A 15,468-nucleotide genomic window follows, 5' to 3' on the forward strand; every position below is an offset into this window, starting at 1 on the left:
ACCCCGCCCACCCCACCTGCCCTCTCCCATGCCCACTTGCCCTCCCCACCCGCCCTCACCCACGCTCGCCCCACCCCCTCACCCACCCTCCCTGCCTGCCCTCGCCCGCCCCCTCTCCCGCCCTCCCCGCCCACTCCCATGCCTGGGCCGTGCCACCCCGGCGGCCTGCCTGCCCACCCGCGCAGTGGCTGGGCGATTCCCGAAATTTCCCAACCCGCGCAGGCGGGCCGCCGGGGTGGTGTGGGGTGGGGCTGTGGCGCCCACCTTGTGCCACCTCGACAACCTACCTACTTGGCTGTGGGGGTTGGGCGATTCCCACCCACCCGCCCGGTCTCCCCTTCCCTGCCCGCCCATGCACCCAACCCCTCCCCACCCGCCCACCCACTCCACTGTCCCCACCCACCCGGCCTCCCCTACCGCGCCCACCAACCCTGCCCTCACCGCCCAATCTCCCCCTCCCAGCCCTTCCTGTTTACCTACCCACTCCGCCCGCCTGGCCTCCCCTTCCCTGCCCGCCCACAGCCACTCGCCCGCTCCCGCGCTGCTCGCCCTGCCCGCCCACCCTCATCCGGCCCAGCTCGCCTGCTCACCCACTCGCCCTCACCCACCCCACCTGCCCTGCCCTCGCCTGCCCGCCCATCCACCCTCGCCCACCCGACCCGCCCACCCCACCTGCCCTCACCCGGCCCACCCCGCTCACCCACCGACCCTCGCCCGCCCGACCCGCCCCGCCCACGCTCGCCATTTCCCGCCTACCCACGCCCTCCCTCGCCCGCCCGCCCACACCCACCTGCTCGTGCCCACGCTGCCCGCCTCGCCCGCCCACTCTCACCCAGTCTAGCCCACTCGCCCACCCACCTACTCGCCCTCGCCTGCACGCCCACCCGCCCTCTCCTGCCCAACCCGCCCCACCCTCGCCCACCCGCCCACGCCCGCCCGCCCTCACCCGGTCTGCCTCGCCCTCGCCTGCCCGCCCACACCCACTCATCCACCCCTGCCTGGCCTCGCCCACCCACGCCTGCCCGCCTCGCCCCACCTCACCCGTCCATCCTCACTCGCCCCGCCCTCGCCCGCCCCACCCTCGCCCACCCTCGCTCGGCCCGCCTTGCCCGCCCCACTCGCTCAGCCCGCCCCGTCCGCCCTCATCCGACCCACCCCTCCCGCCCACCTGCACCTACCCCCCCCCCCCCCCCCCCCACACGCTCGCTCCCACCCACCCCCACCCACTACCCACCTGCCCGCCCACACCCGCGCACCCCGACCGCCCACACCCGCCCTCACTCGCCCTCTCACCCTCACCCAACCAGCTCGCCCTCCCTCAACCCCCGCCGACCCCGCCCGCCCTCACCCGCCCGGATGCCCACACCGCCCTGCCGTCCCTCACCTGCCCTCCCGCCCACAGACCCGCTCGGCTGTTAGGGGTGGCTGGGCGATTCTGATTATACAAATAAAAAATTTATGATATATTTTCATTGTTAATTTAAGTTAATATGTTTTTGTTATTTACTGATTTATGTGTTTCTATTTTTCAGGAAAATGGCATCAAAGAAGATTTCTCTGAATCTTTCTGGACCAAATAATCTTAAAGGTGCATCTTCAAAAAACATTGGTGAACGAACTCCACCTGAGCTCATGGCTACAAATCTTTCAAGTGCCTCAAGTGATAAGAAGATGATTTCAGACTGGAAGAATTCAAAATAGGTGAAATTTCCATTAAGAATCTCATATGTGAAAGAAAGAGAAAGAAAAAATGTGAATATATATCTATATATTGATATACCAAATGATAATGGAATTTATGAGGTGATGGGAAGGGTCATAGATATGTGTTCGGTACCAAACACTGAAGTTGTTTACATACTTACAAAAGCTCCCAAGTCACATGAAAGGATTAAATATCGACTATCACATTCATTGTATGACACGAGAGAGGTATCTACAAAGTTGTGTAAACAAATCGTAAATGGGATGACACAAAACATCATAAATATTGTTATTTATATTTGTATTTCGTGTTCTTGAAAGTGTCTCGCTATATTTTTTAACTTTGTTTTTATTGACATATGATATTTTGTTTGGCATAATTTTGTTGAAAGTTGTTCAATTAGGTTGGGAGGCATTCATTTCATAAAGCATGATATCATAAAAGTTGTCACCATTTTTTACTCAGTGTCAACAGCCTCTGGTGGATAAATCTAGCAAGGGTAAACAAGTTACTTTTGAAGACAATGAAGTTGAAACTGGCAGTGAAGCATATGTTGCCATTACTGAAGATGACATTGGAATTGAGAAAAGTCGTAAAAGACCAAAAATAACAATGCCCAAGAATAAATCTAGTGAGAATGTTATGACAAAAAAAAGTAAAGTTGAAGATTTTGAAGTGGCCATTACCAACAGTCAAGAACGTAGTGAAACTTCAAAAGAAAGCAGAGAAATCATTACACCAGGAGCTAATTTAGAGGATGGCAGTATCAAAACAAAACAAAATTCCATTTGACATAATTTGACAAAGAGAAACTTAATTGATGGTGGTCGTACATTTCAGCTTAATGCCAAAAAAACCTGTAAGGCAAGTGAAGGGCAATGTCAATATCAAGTTAGAAAGCCACATCATCTGCATGTTCACAACTTGAAGACTTTGATGAGGTGCAATCCATATTCTCATGTGGTTAGTTATGTGCTTCTTGTTGATCCACTTCAAGTTCCCAACAAAGAAGCATTTGATAAGTCAAAATGTTTTGAATACAATTATTATGTGCTTGGGGGGAACCATTCTGTAGAAGCTCAAAGACAATTGATGGAGGAATATCCTAATAACCCACGTATTGAAACAATGAAATGTATCATTTATGCTAGTTTATTAGATACATAAGCAAAGTTAGTGTCATGGGATCATAATTCAGATAATGAATATAGGATGTTTATGACTTTTATCCAGAGGGTTAGATTTATTTATAGTGAATTTCAAGAAAAATGTGGTGGGGATAGGATAAATGTTACTGCAGATTTCTGAAAGGAATGTTGTATGGAAATAGGCTATCAAATTGAAGAGAAAGCCAATTCAAAAGGTGGAAAATGCAACAAAAATAGTGATTTATTCAGAGGTGTTGATAACATTTTCCAATTGGCATTTAGAACTGGAGATGTTTGGAAGTTGATTGATGAGATTTTTAGCATGTGGGAAGACATTGGCATTAAAAACCAGAGGGTCAAAAAGTCTAAGCCATTGATATGTAGCATTAGTAAATCAGCTCCTGAAATGAAGCAGCTTCCAGACGATGTGACTATCACACTTTGGAGGGCGATCCAAGGAGTGAAAGATGAAAAAATTATCAAAACAATATTATCTCGTGTGAGGTCAGGGGAATTATCATTGGAGGAAATGTCTGAAGAATTTCAAAAGTAAGTTTGTTGAATTATTATTTTTTATTTCTAGATTATAATTATCTTTTAAATAAAACATGTTTTTCTTGGTAGTATTTGTTATACATATCATTATATTAACTTTTTGTTACTTTATCTATGCAGTCATAAAGTTTACATGAAAATTCAAGAACAAATGGTTAGATTGTTGAATGAAGATAGTTGGGATGATGTTGTACGCAACTATCCAGATTCAAGTTCTACATCAACGTTAAAAGATTTTTATCTTGCATTTAAAAATGTATCTTGATTTATACATTCATTTTTATTCATTTGTGTACTATTTTTAATTTATAACTTACACATATATTTGTTTATTTTATAAAAGATGAGGAAAGATGATAATGGAGCACCAAATAGTTTCAAAACCTTTATTGAAAAAATAAAGATCGAAAGACTGAGGAAGCAACATATTAAAAATGTTGAACTTGATCCAACTCTTAATCATTTCATTTGGAATGGGCTAGACACTATTCAATATCAAGTAATACAAGGCGACTATGAAGACATTGTTAAACTCATACCTAAAAGGGATTATGCCCTAATTATTGCAGATATTCCCCATGGTTTCAATATTCCAAACATTGACTATGATAGTGACCCTTATACTTATCAAGCTCTTAGTAAAGTGGTTGTGGGATTTGTAGAAGTCACGTCATCACCATTATGGAGATTTGTGACATTTTATTTAGACACACAATTGGCAATGATATTGTCAAGCTTCAAGGGGCAAAAAATTCAAGGATGCAGCTTACATGGTAAGACATTTAAAATGTATATTTGATTAATGTTGAAAAATTCATTTATGTACAAGTTAAATGAACTTTTACTATTTCATGTTACAGACAAAAGTCAAATCTTCTTAACCATGAAGATTAACAATTTATAAATGATTGTGAGTTCATTCATATTGATAGTTGGGAAAAAGATGATAGCCATATGTCTGTGATTTTTAATCGGGTAGACGGAAAGAGTCATAGCCAAATACTGACTTATGATGCTGTTGTGGGAAAACTAACATATGAAGACAAAGAAGCAAATGAAGGAGATTAACTATCTTATAGACATATGTTCAAATGAAGGAGATTGGGTTCTGGATTTATTTTCTAGCTTAGGTAAGTTTTATTATATGGAATTGAATTTCAATATATTATTTTTTAATTAATATGTCATTGTACTAATTTAGTTCATTATTTCTTTTGTGTTTGATAATTAGGTACAACACTAACATGTTGCCTTCAAAAATGAAGAAATTACATTGCAATTGAAAAAGATCCAATACAGTGCAATTCATTCAGCAAAGAATTAATGCTCTTGAATTTCTTTTAGATGCAATGCAAGAAATTGGGTTGAAGAAAGTGGACTTTAGTGAATCATGTGTGGCAAAAAGGGCAAAGGAACCTCAACCACCATTACATGGAATTTGAAAAGACATACATTGGGAGATTCACAGACATCAAAGATCCATTAGAAGAGGAAAATGAGCAAAAGGAAGCAGACAATATTGTGGAAGAAGACAATGATGAAACTCTAGAGGACGAAGAGTTTGGATTACGTGACATTGTTGATTAAATTTAAGCTATGCTTGGAAATCAAGCTTTGCAATGTTTTGACTTTGACATTTTATGAGAAGAATAAACACTCAATTAAGGTTGTTATGCATTCAATATTTGTAATATGTGATTTTTGCATTAATTTTTAAGTTAATCATTATTTTTTGAAAAAAAAGGTGATTATTATTATTTTTTTGACATGAAATTCATAAAAAAATTTATTATTTAACCATTTTTAGTTAAAATTTTCGTATAAAAATTGTGATTTTGACATGTCAATTCTAGCAAAAAATTATCAAAACGTGTAGTTTTTTAGTTATTTTTATGTTAAAAATGGTTATTTTTATGTCCATTGTTAAAAAATATTGTTTTTTAGAAACAACTATTTTATGTGGAATGAAAAATTAAATAAGGATGTATAAATATGTAGAATATCGAAAATTCAAAATATTGACCTTCTAATTTAAAAATGCAAAACAATAAAAACCTCACTACAAAAAAATTAAAATTAAAATAAAAACCAAGAAAATATGAAGAAAATGACCACTTCAAAAATTATTAAATTTACAAAATAATTATTTACATTTCATACATTAGAAAATTTAAAGTCAAAAAATAGGTCTTTTAAAAAAAGGGTCTGATGCAGAATACCCACTTTTTAAAATTAGCATGAAAATCACTACCATTCTAAAACGTAATGTACATAAAAAAAATTAAAGTGCCAAAAACTATGCTCTAAAAAAAACATGTGTGTTCTGCATCACCCCTTTTCAAAATCAGGTCACTTTTTTGCTATCTCTACGAAATAGGCAACAATATCAGTTCCCATTTCAAAGTTTACATTGTTAAAATATTTACACAAACCTATTTATGAGAAGGAAACGTTGGCAATACTACATGCTCTAACGAAATGGCACTCATACCTAATGGGAAGGTACTTCAAGGTAAAAATAAATTGTGATAGTCTTAAATACTTTTTGGAACAAATATTATCTTTAGAAGAGCAACAAAAATGGGTCACAAAGATGTTGGGTTATGACTTTGAAATCATCTACAAAAAAGGGAAGCAAAATGTTGTTGCAAATGCAATCTCAAGAAGGGATGAGAATGCAGAGACATTGCTCTATGTCATTTCTATTATCCAACCTGATTGGATAATTAAATTAAGGGATGAATGGAAGAAAAACGAAGAGGAGTGTAAACTCATTCAAAAGTTGGAGCAAGATCCCAGTGCATCTTATACTTTTATTTGGAAAAATGATTCATGGTGGTACAAATATCGCTTATATCTATGTAAGAACTCCCAAATCAAACAAAAGGTTCTTTTGGAATTGCACACCTCTCCTATAGGAGGGAACTTTGGATTTTTAAAAACTTACCACAAGGTCAAGAAGGAATTTTTTCAGATGACCTTAAATCTAATAGTCATAAGCTTGTGGCAGAATGTTTTTTTTAACAAAATAAAGTTGAGACAATTAATACCTTGGTTCTTTTAACCCCATTAGTCATTCCAAGTTAACATTGGGAGGAGGTCTCAATGGATTTGATCATAGGTATACTCAATCCAAAGGAAAGACTGTCATCATGGTGGTAGTTGATATACTTACCAAGTATGCACACTTTTGTGCACTATCTCATCCTTTCAAATTTAGTACAGTTGCTACTGCATTTGTGGAAACAGTTCAAAAGCTACACAAAAGCCCAAAGGTTATTATAAGTGATGGAGATCCCATTTTCACTAGAAATTTTTGGACAAAATTATTTTCTTGCCTTGGTTTTCAATTAGTTCATAACTCATCGTATTATCCTCAATCTGATGGGAAAACTAAGACAATGAACACATTTTTGGAATGATGTCTTTGTTGCTTTGTATATGATAAACAAACACAATGGGTCAAGTGGTTACCTTTGGTAGAATGGTGGTATAACACTTCCTTCCATACATTAGCAAAAATAACCTCATTTATGGTGCTTTATGGATATCATCCACCATACATCACATTGTCTCTAAGAGACAATTCTAAATTTCAAGTAGTGGAAGATGACATCAAGCATCAATAACAAGTTCTCCAATTCATAAAGGTTAATCTGACTATGTCATAGAATCAAATGAAACAACAAGTGGATCAACATTGTAGTGAAAGAATTTTTGAGGTGGGTGATTGGGTATTTTTGCAGATACAACCATACAAACAAATTTATCTCAAGCAATCTCATAAGGATAACAAATTATCACCCAAGTACTATGGCCCTTACAAAATGTTGTAAAATATTGGTACTATGGAATACAAATTAAAGTTGTTTGTATCTTCGCAAGTACACCCAATTTCCATGTTTCACGCTTAAATAAGGTTATAGGTAACAAGCTCCTATTTCAAACTAAATTTCTAGAACTTGATGAGGAAGGGAAAATCATATTGGAGCCTGAAGAAATCATGCAAACAAGAATCAGGTAGCTACAAAATCAATCAATTTGAAAGTATCTCATTAAGTGGAAGAACTTATCTATTGAAGATTCCACATGGGAGGATGAATATTTTATACAAAATCATCCAAAACTACTCAAGCATTGAGGAAAACAATTTTTTGAAGGAGAGAGGCATTTTAGGTCCCTCTAATACAAGTGCAACCCCTATATTGTTATTGCATGCCCCATAGATGCCCACTATTGTTATTGTTCTACCCTTACACTATTATTATTATGTAGGCCATAATTATATTTTGACCATTTGGAATCCTATATATACCAAGGAGATCTTGTCATTTGAATCATCCAAGAATTGTTCAATTATGTGATGTAAAGGGAGGTTTCCCCCTCAAAGTGGCTTATTATCTAGTCGTTGATCTATATTTTCTTATGTTTTTGTGCTCTTTTTGATATAGATACACAACATTTTAAGACTCAAATATTCTTAAAGTGAGGGTTGTGGACTAGGCCTCTTTTTCAAAAGGTGATATAGATAAGAAAAGGATCAAAATCCAATAAGTAGGATAGGTTGGTAGGTAGTTATATTTTACGTGAGAAGATCAGGATGGATCCAAAATTGGTTCTATCAATGATATGGGTTTAAACTTACACGAGGAAGAGCAACATGAGATGTAACAAGGTTTTGTCAACCATGCCTTGACAAGGAATCACATATTGCATCGACATTCAAAGGTAGGTGAAATAATTTGGAAAATGAGACATGCTAGTGCTTTATTGAAAAGGAGAAGTTACTTGGGAACTAGAGAGGAAGCATTTGGGAGGTATCCCATGATGTAGTGGAAAGATTGTATGGAGAATCAAAGGGATTATAACATGAAATTATCAACAATCTCTCAAATATAGGGGAAGATCAACTCTATGATCTTGTTGAGTGCTCAAAGAAATAGAACCCATCACGAGGGAGAGAAAGTTTATAGCTAGAGGGGAGAAAGGACATCAAGAAGACATGATAAGGAAGGAATATATCAATAAAAATAATGAAAAAGATTATCTTTTTTTTATTAATAAAAGGCAAGAGGAAACGAAGTTATTGATCAAATAAACTAGGGTAAGATGAATAAGAGACATACATGGAAAAATCTCTCATTGGGAGGTTCAATGGAAAAAATATGAAAGAGAATATTTAGTTGTTTCTAAAAAAAAATTGAAATAAACTCATAGGGCATATACCAACATCTAATTTGGTGGGTTTAGGATTTACTATTTTTGTCTTAAAGGCATAAGTAGATTGACATAAAATTGCTTGAAAGGTTTGGTATTATTATAGTTAAACTGTAGCAACAAAAGAATGTGTCATTGTAAATACAATTATGGAATGTATCAACCACATACATATTCATGTTAAAATGTTGGATTTCACAATGGAGCTCAGGGAAGATAATATTTTAAAATCCGTTGGGAATAACTTCACAACATACATGGAAATAGATGAGAAAATGAAAAAATTGGAGCATATGATTGTGGCCAAAATTCTCTTTAAGTTGTATATAAAGGATATTATACCATATGGTTTGGACATCCAAGTGAGGTCAAGCTCATATCCCCAAGCATTAAACTATTCATAAATGTATTGTTAAAGTGTATCAAATGTAGAGGGCATGGTCGTGTAAAGAATGCATGGAGGGATGAAAAAGATGATGATTAATTAGGAGAGATGAAAATGATAGTGAATACAATAAGTTATGGGAGAAATATATTTAAAAGAGAAATGGAATACAAGTAAATGTTAGTGGAAAAAAATCAACGATGGAAAAAAAAAGGGGAAGAAGATCCTCAAAACTAGTACCAAAGGGAGGAAGGTGCAACAAGGATAGAAACTAGAGGAAAGAAAAAGTTAGGGGAAAAGAAGTAGAGATAAATAATTTTTTTGTGAGATATCAAAGGAGATAATAACAAGAAGTTTTAAGAGGCTCAAGCATACAAAATAAGACATCAACATGTCAATATCAAAATAGATGAGAAGTATATCCCATGAGAGAAAAGAAACATTAGGGGAAGGGGTGTAAATGAGTAAAGGAAAATTCATGTAGTGAATTGAAGCCATGAAATGTATTCAAAACACACTATGAACTTCATATTCTATCCTTTCAAAATGGGGAGAGGGAATTACAAAATAAGAGAAAAAATTTATCCCCTCAATGGTTTTTGGTGATGGATGAGGAGAAGAAACTATGCAGTTAGAGGATATTTTGGAAGTGAAAGGGAGGGAGGACAATTCATCTTCCTTTGGGGAGAGAGGGACCCAAAATTTTTCTAGTAATTATCATATATGTTAAAGAGGAAAACTAAATAAATAGGAATCAACCCCAGTAGGAGGGTTGACTATATCCATGTCTCAATGACATAGCCCAATCTTTGGAAGGAATTCATATCTACAACTACCAAATGAAAATGCAAACATGGAGGTACATGCAATGAAGAACGAACTGTAAAGGTAGCCCTTAGAGTAGGTGAAGCTCCAAAAATGTATAAGAAATAATAATTGTTTTCATGAACATGAGAGGTCTTGGATTTTATTGCAAGAAGAGATACAATAAGGGGTTAACATTCTTACAGAAAATTATCATTTCATCTTTTCAAGAGACATGTTTTTTGATGCACACCTTATCATATTTTTATGGCTTGTAACTTTGCTACTACTATTTCTTTGGGCAGATTATAGGCTTACTAATGGGATGGAATTTTAACTTTGTGTTAAACAACTCTTTATATCTAAATATTGCCTTGATCACTTCTTTACACTCAAAAGAGTTCAAGAAGAACATATCCATCCTAAGTATCTATGCACCTAGAAATAGTAGGAAGGATTTATGGGACAAACTACTTGGACACCTTATGTTTTGTGAAAATGTTAGGTCCCTATAATACGATTATATCCCCTATATTGTTATTATTGTGCCCCACATAAGCCCATTATTGTTATTTTTTTTCCCTTACATTATTTTTGTTATGTAGACCCTAATTATATTTTGACTCTTTAGACTCCTATATATACCAAGGAGGTATTGTCATTTGAACCATCCAAGAATCATTCATTTATGTGATGTAAAGGGAGATCAAAGTGGATTTTTATCAAGTTGTTATCTATATTTTATTATGTTCATGTGTTATTTTGATCTAGACACATAATATTTGGTGTCTGAGCTCTTGATCCTATGGTTTTGTTGCTTCAAACAGGTCATCGTGGAAGATATTGATCCTAGGGTTTTGTTGCTTCAAACAGGACATCGTGGAATTTTCGATATAATTTTATTTTATTTATTTATTTATTTAGTTGTGAAGCTTCAGACTATGAAATTTATACCCCATGGAGTCGAAATCTTTATGAACATATGGTTACAATTTCATACCTTTTTTTACTATATTTTCGGAGATACGGTCCAAGTAAGTTAGGGTTTATATACTTTTTTTTTCTCCGTAAAGCTTTAGACTGTGAAATTTCTACCACATGGAGTTGAAATATTGATGAACATATGGTTATAATTTCATACCTTTGTTTACTATATTTTCGGATATATGGTCCAAGTAAGTTAGGGTTTCTATATGCTCCAAAATTTGGTCTCAAATAGGTGTCTCGAAGAAAATTGTCATAACTTTCCCTTCGAACATCAGATTTGAATTTCGTAAAAATTTACTGAAATTGCATGAAATTTTTTTTGAGGCACGATTTTAAGGGTATAAGGTTAAAACAATGACACATGGCATCATGCACAAGTTCAATCTACTGAACTAGTCCATAATCAAGTCATCATGGAAGATTTGACATAATTATATCTTAAATAATCCAATATTAGTATAACTAGTGACGTTGGAAAGAAGATATAGAAGAATATCTCAGGATGCAATTTCAAACCTTGGAAGGCCAAAATCACAAAGATACAATAGTTTCAAGGTCAACCTTATCAACAAGATCAAAATCAAGCTTGTAAAAGGTGTGTATTTTTATTTTTGCATAACTTTTGTTTGAAAAAATAACTTGAAGTGATTCAAAGGGCATAATGAACCATGGATATCATTAATTAGTTCCCAAATTCCTCCCAAACAAAAAAATTATACACTCATTAAGCCCCCATAAAGATCTACTGTGCGGCATGAATAATATGAAAAAATGTAACATGATATCTCAAAATTAGGGGACCAAGTGCAACAATTTTCGCCCTCACAAAGAGAAACTGATGTTAATATGGATAGTTTAAAAGGGGACATGGAAACTTTAAAAGCATACATGGAAGGTTTGAAGGAAGTTTTGATAAAGTTATTATAAGAAAAGCTTCCTAATGTTAATAAGGTATTCCATGAAACTCATGATTAGAACAAAATGAATGTGAATCATGATTTTAGAGACTCCAAATTTGGGTTCAAGACCAAACTCGTTCCAAAGATTGATATGAGGAAATTTCATGGGAAGGATCTGATAACTTGGATACTACATATGGAGTAGTTCTTTGATTTACATTATGTGTAGTACACATAAAGGGTACACATTTCATCTTTATATTTAGAACCCAATGTTTGTGTGGTATTGATGGCTTTATTCTCGTAAATCACTTGTCTCCTAGACCATTTTTACAAAGTAGTTCGTAGCACATTATAATGATACAAATAACAATACCTTCGTTATCCAATTGATGAATCTCAAACAGAGGTGTGCAATTATAGAGCACATTGAGAACTCCCAAAGTGTGAATATAAAGGTACTTGATATTCCAGAGGAGCATCTAATTGATGTCTTCATAGAGACTTTAAAGGATAACATCGAACATGAGGTTCACATTTGGGAAGTGTTGCCTCTTTTAGCCTCCCACAACCTACAAGGTTGACACTACAACAACTGGAGGAAAAAATAGAAAAAGGGATTTGTTACATTTGTGATATAAAATACAATAAAGGTCATAAGTGTTATGAGAATAAATTACTTTACATATATTATGAAGAGGAGGAAGAAAAGGAACAAGAAACATCAAAAAAAGAAGATATACACTAGGAACCAACCCTAGGGTTTGAAAAAGAAGAAATAAATTAGACCATTTCTTGTAATGCATTGGTGGTAATTACCACTCCTCAAACTCTCAAGATAGAAGTATATATCAAGAACAAAGAGGTAATATTTTTATTGATTCGATTAGTACCTATAATTTTATTCTTTGTAAGATAGCAAAGGATTTAAATTTCTTTCTATATCCAACACAATAATGTCAAGTGATGGTTACACATAGAGGAAATATAAATTTCTTAGGGAAGTGCCATAATATCAATCTAACCGTGGGGGAATATGTATTGAATAGTCCATTGCTTTCCATTCTAATGGGTGGTGTTGATGTTGTATTAGAAGTCCAATGGTTACAATCTTTGGAGATGATAACTTTTAATTTTTACGAAATTTATTGAATTTTTTTCTGGGAAGGAAAGGAAATTAAATTAAGGGGTATCATAGGGAAACCTAAGAATATAATAAACTTTAATGGAATGTAAAATATTTTGAATAATGAATAACAAGGGGTAATTGCACAATTACGCTCACTATATGTTCAAACATCAAAATCACCCATTTCTCCAGATCTCCAAATAGTCCTTGATAATCATTCCAAGGTATTTGAGACTCCTAAAGGTCTCCCACCTATTCATGATCATGATCATGTTATTCACTTGATTCCAGGAATTTTTCCTGGAAAACATCATTCCTTACATATATCCCTATGCCCAAAAGAGTGAAATTGAATGTATGGTTGCTTAAATACTAGAGGCAAGTATAATTCAACCCAACCAAAGTCTTTTATGTTCTCCAGTGGTATTGGTGCATAAGAAGGATGGATCATGGTCTATGTGTCCAGATTATATAGAGCTCAATAAGCTCAGTATTAAAGATAAATTTCTCATTCTTGTCATTGATGAATTATTGGATGAATTACATGGAGTGATTTACTTCACCAAGATGGATCTTTGTTCATGATATTATGAAATTTGATGAAGACAAAAGACATTCTGAAAACAACATTCAAAACTCATGAACGTAATTATTAATTTTAGGTCATGCCTTTAGGCCTTACTAATGCACCTTCCAAACTTCAAGGTTTGATGAATTCCAATTTCAAATTGTTACTTAAAAAAATTGTGTTAGTATTTTTTTTATGATATACTAATCTACAAAAAGTCTTGGAAACATCATGTTCAACATGTTAACAGGGTGCTTAAAATATTGGAGGAGAAACAATTGTATGTAAATCATTCCAAATGTTTCTTTGGGGTACAAGAGGTCAAATATTTGGGCCATGTTGTATCTCATGAGGGTGTTAAAGTAGACCATAACAAAATTAAATCCATCAAGGAATGGAAAATTCCCACAACCTTAAATCATCTTCAAGTATTTCTCAGGTTGACAGGGTATTATCACAACTTTGTTAAGAATTATGGGAAAATACTAGCACCTCTAACAACATTACTAAAGAAATATGCTTTTTATTGGACTCCAGAAGAAACTAAGGCCTTTGAACATCTTAAGAGGCAATGTGGTAGGCTCTGGTCTTAACTAGACCAGAATTCATAAAAACCTTTATTAATGTGGAATGTGATGCCTCAGGAAATGGAATTGGTGTTGTTTTAATGCATGAAGGAAGACCCATTTCTTTTGAAATTCATTCAATCAAGGGAATAATTTACACAAACCTACTTTTGAGAAAGAAATGTTGGCAATACTACATGCCCTAATGAAATGGCGCCCTTACCTAATGGGACACTTCGAGGTAAAAATAGATCACGATGATCTTAAATACTTCATGGAATAAATATTATCTTCGGAAGAGAAACAAAAATGGGTCACAAATATGTTGGGTTATGACTTTGAAATCATCTACAAAAAGGGAAGAAAAATGTTGTTGCAGATGCACTCTCAAGAATGGATGAGGATGTGGATGCATTGCTTTGTGCCATTTATTATCCAACCTGAGTGGATAACTAAAGCAAGGGATGAATGGAAGAACGACGAAGAACTATGGAATCTCATTCAAAAGTTGTAGTAATATCCTAGTGCATTTGATACATTTATATAAAAAATTGATTCACTGTGGTACAAAGATTGCTTATATTTATGTAAGAACTTCAAACTCAAATGAAAGATTATTTTATAATTACAAACCTATCCTATAGGAGGGCACTCATATTTTTTAAAAATTTACCACAGGGTCAAGGCATAATTTCTTTTCGGATGGCCTTAAATATGAAATTCAAGTATTTGTGGTAGAATTTTTGGTTTTCCAACAAACTAAAGTCAAGACAATTAAGACCATATGTCTTCTATACCATTAGTCATTCCAAGTCAACATTTTGAGGAGGTCTCAATGGGTTTTATCACAGGTCTATCTAAGTATGAAGGAAAGAGTATCATTATGGTGGTAGTTGATAGAATTACTAAGTATTCACACTTTTGTGCACTATCGCATCCTTTCAAAGCTAGTACATTTGTTACCGTATTTGTAGAAATAATTAAAAATCTACATGTAAACCCAAATATTATTGTAAGTGACAAAGATCCCATTTTCACTGGAAATTTTTGGACAAAATTATTTTCTTGTCTTGGTACTCAATTGGCTCATAGCTCATCTTATGATCCTCAATCTGATGGGAAAATTGAGATAGTGAATAAATGTTTAGAAAGATATTTTTGTTGCTTTGTATCCAATAAAATAACACAATGGGACAAGTGCTTACCTCTAGTAGAATCCATGTATTGGGTTATGAGGCTACTAAGGTGAAGTAACGAAGCCTAAATGATTTAACTCACTTAAACCAACCTGTTTCTCTCACATATTAGCTACTTTACTCATTACATAGCATTATGAGAATCTCATCTAATAACCAAGTAGCCATAAAAATATCTTCCACTATACTATACAACACAAGGATGATATTCCATTGTTTTGATCAATAGGTTCTAGGTATATTCTTTTCTTATAGTACTCTTTAATTTAGGAAGAAAAAATCCATATATCAAATATTTCTTGGAATATC

At 35.8% G+C, this 15,468-nt stretch overlaps 1 pseudogene; it reads right to left on the reverse strand.

Moving 5' to 3' along the window:
- Nucleotides 1-1,318: 1,318 nt before the first annotated feature.
- The window catches only part of LOC149192449 (calcium-transporting ATPase, endoplasmic reticulum-type pseudogene), an 87,637-nt pseudogene continuing 73,487 nt past the window's right edge, over nucleotides 1,319-15,468 (reverse strand).

The sequence above is a fragment of the Pinus tabuliformis genome, chromosome 2_2 (genome assembly GCF_031772625.1).
Source record: "Pinus tabuliformis cultivar Carrire ecotype Pingquan chromosome 2_2, CPIR1, whole genome shotgun sequence".
Taxonomy (NCBI): Eukaryota; Viridiplantae; Streptophyta; class Pinopsida; order Pinales; family Pinaceae; genus Pinus; species Pinus tabuliformis.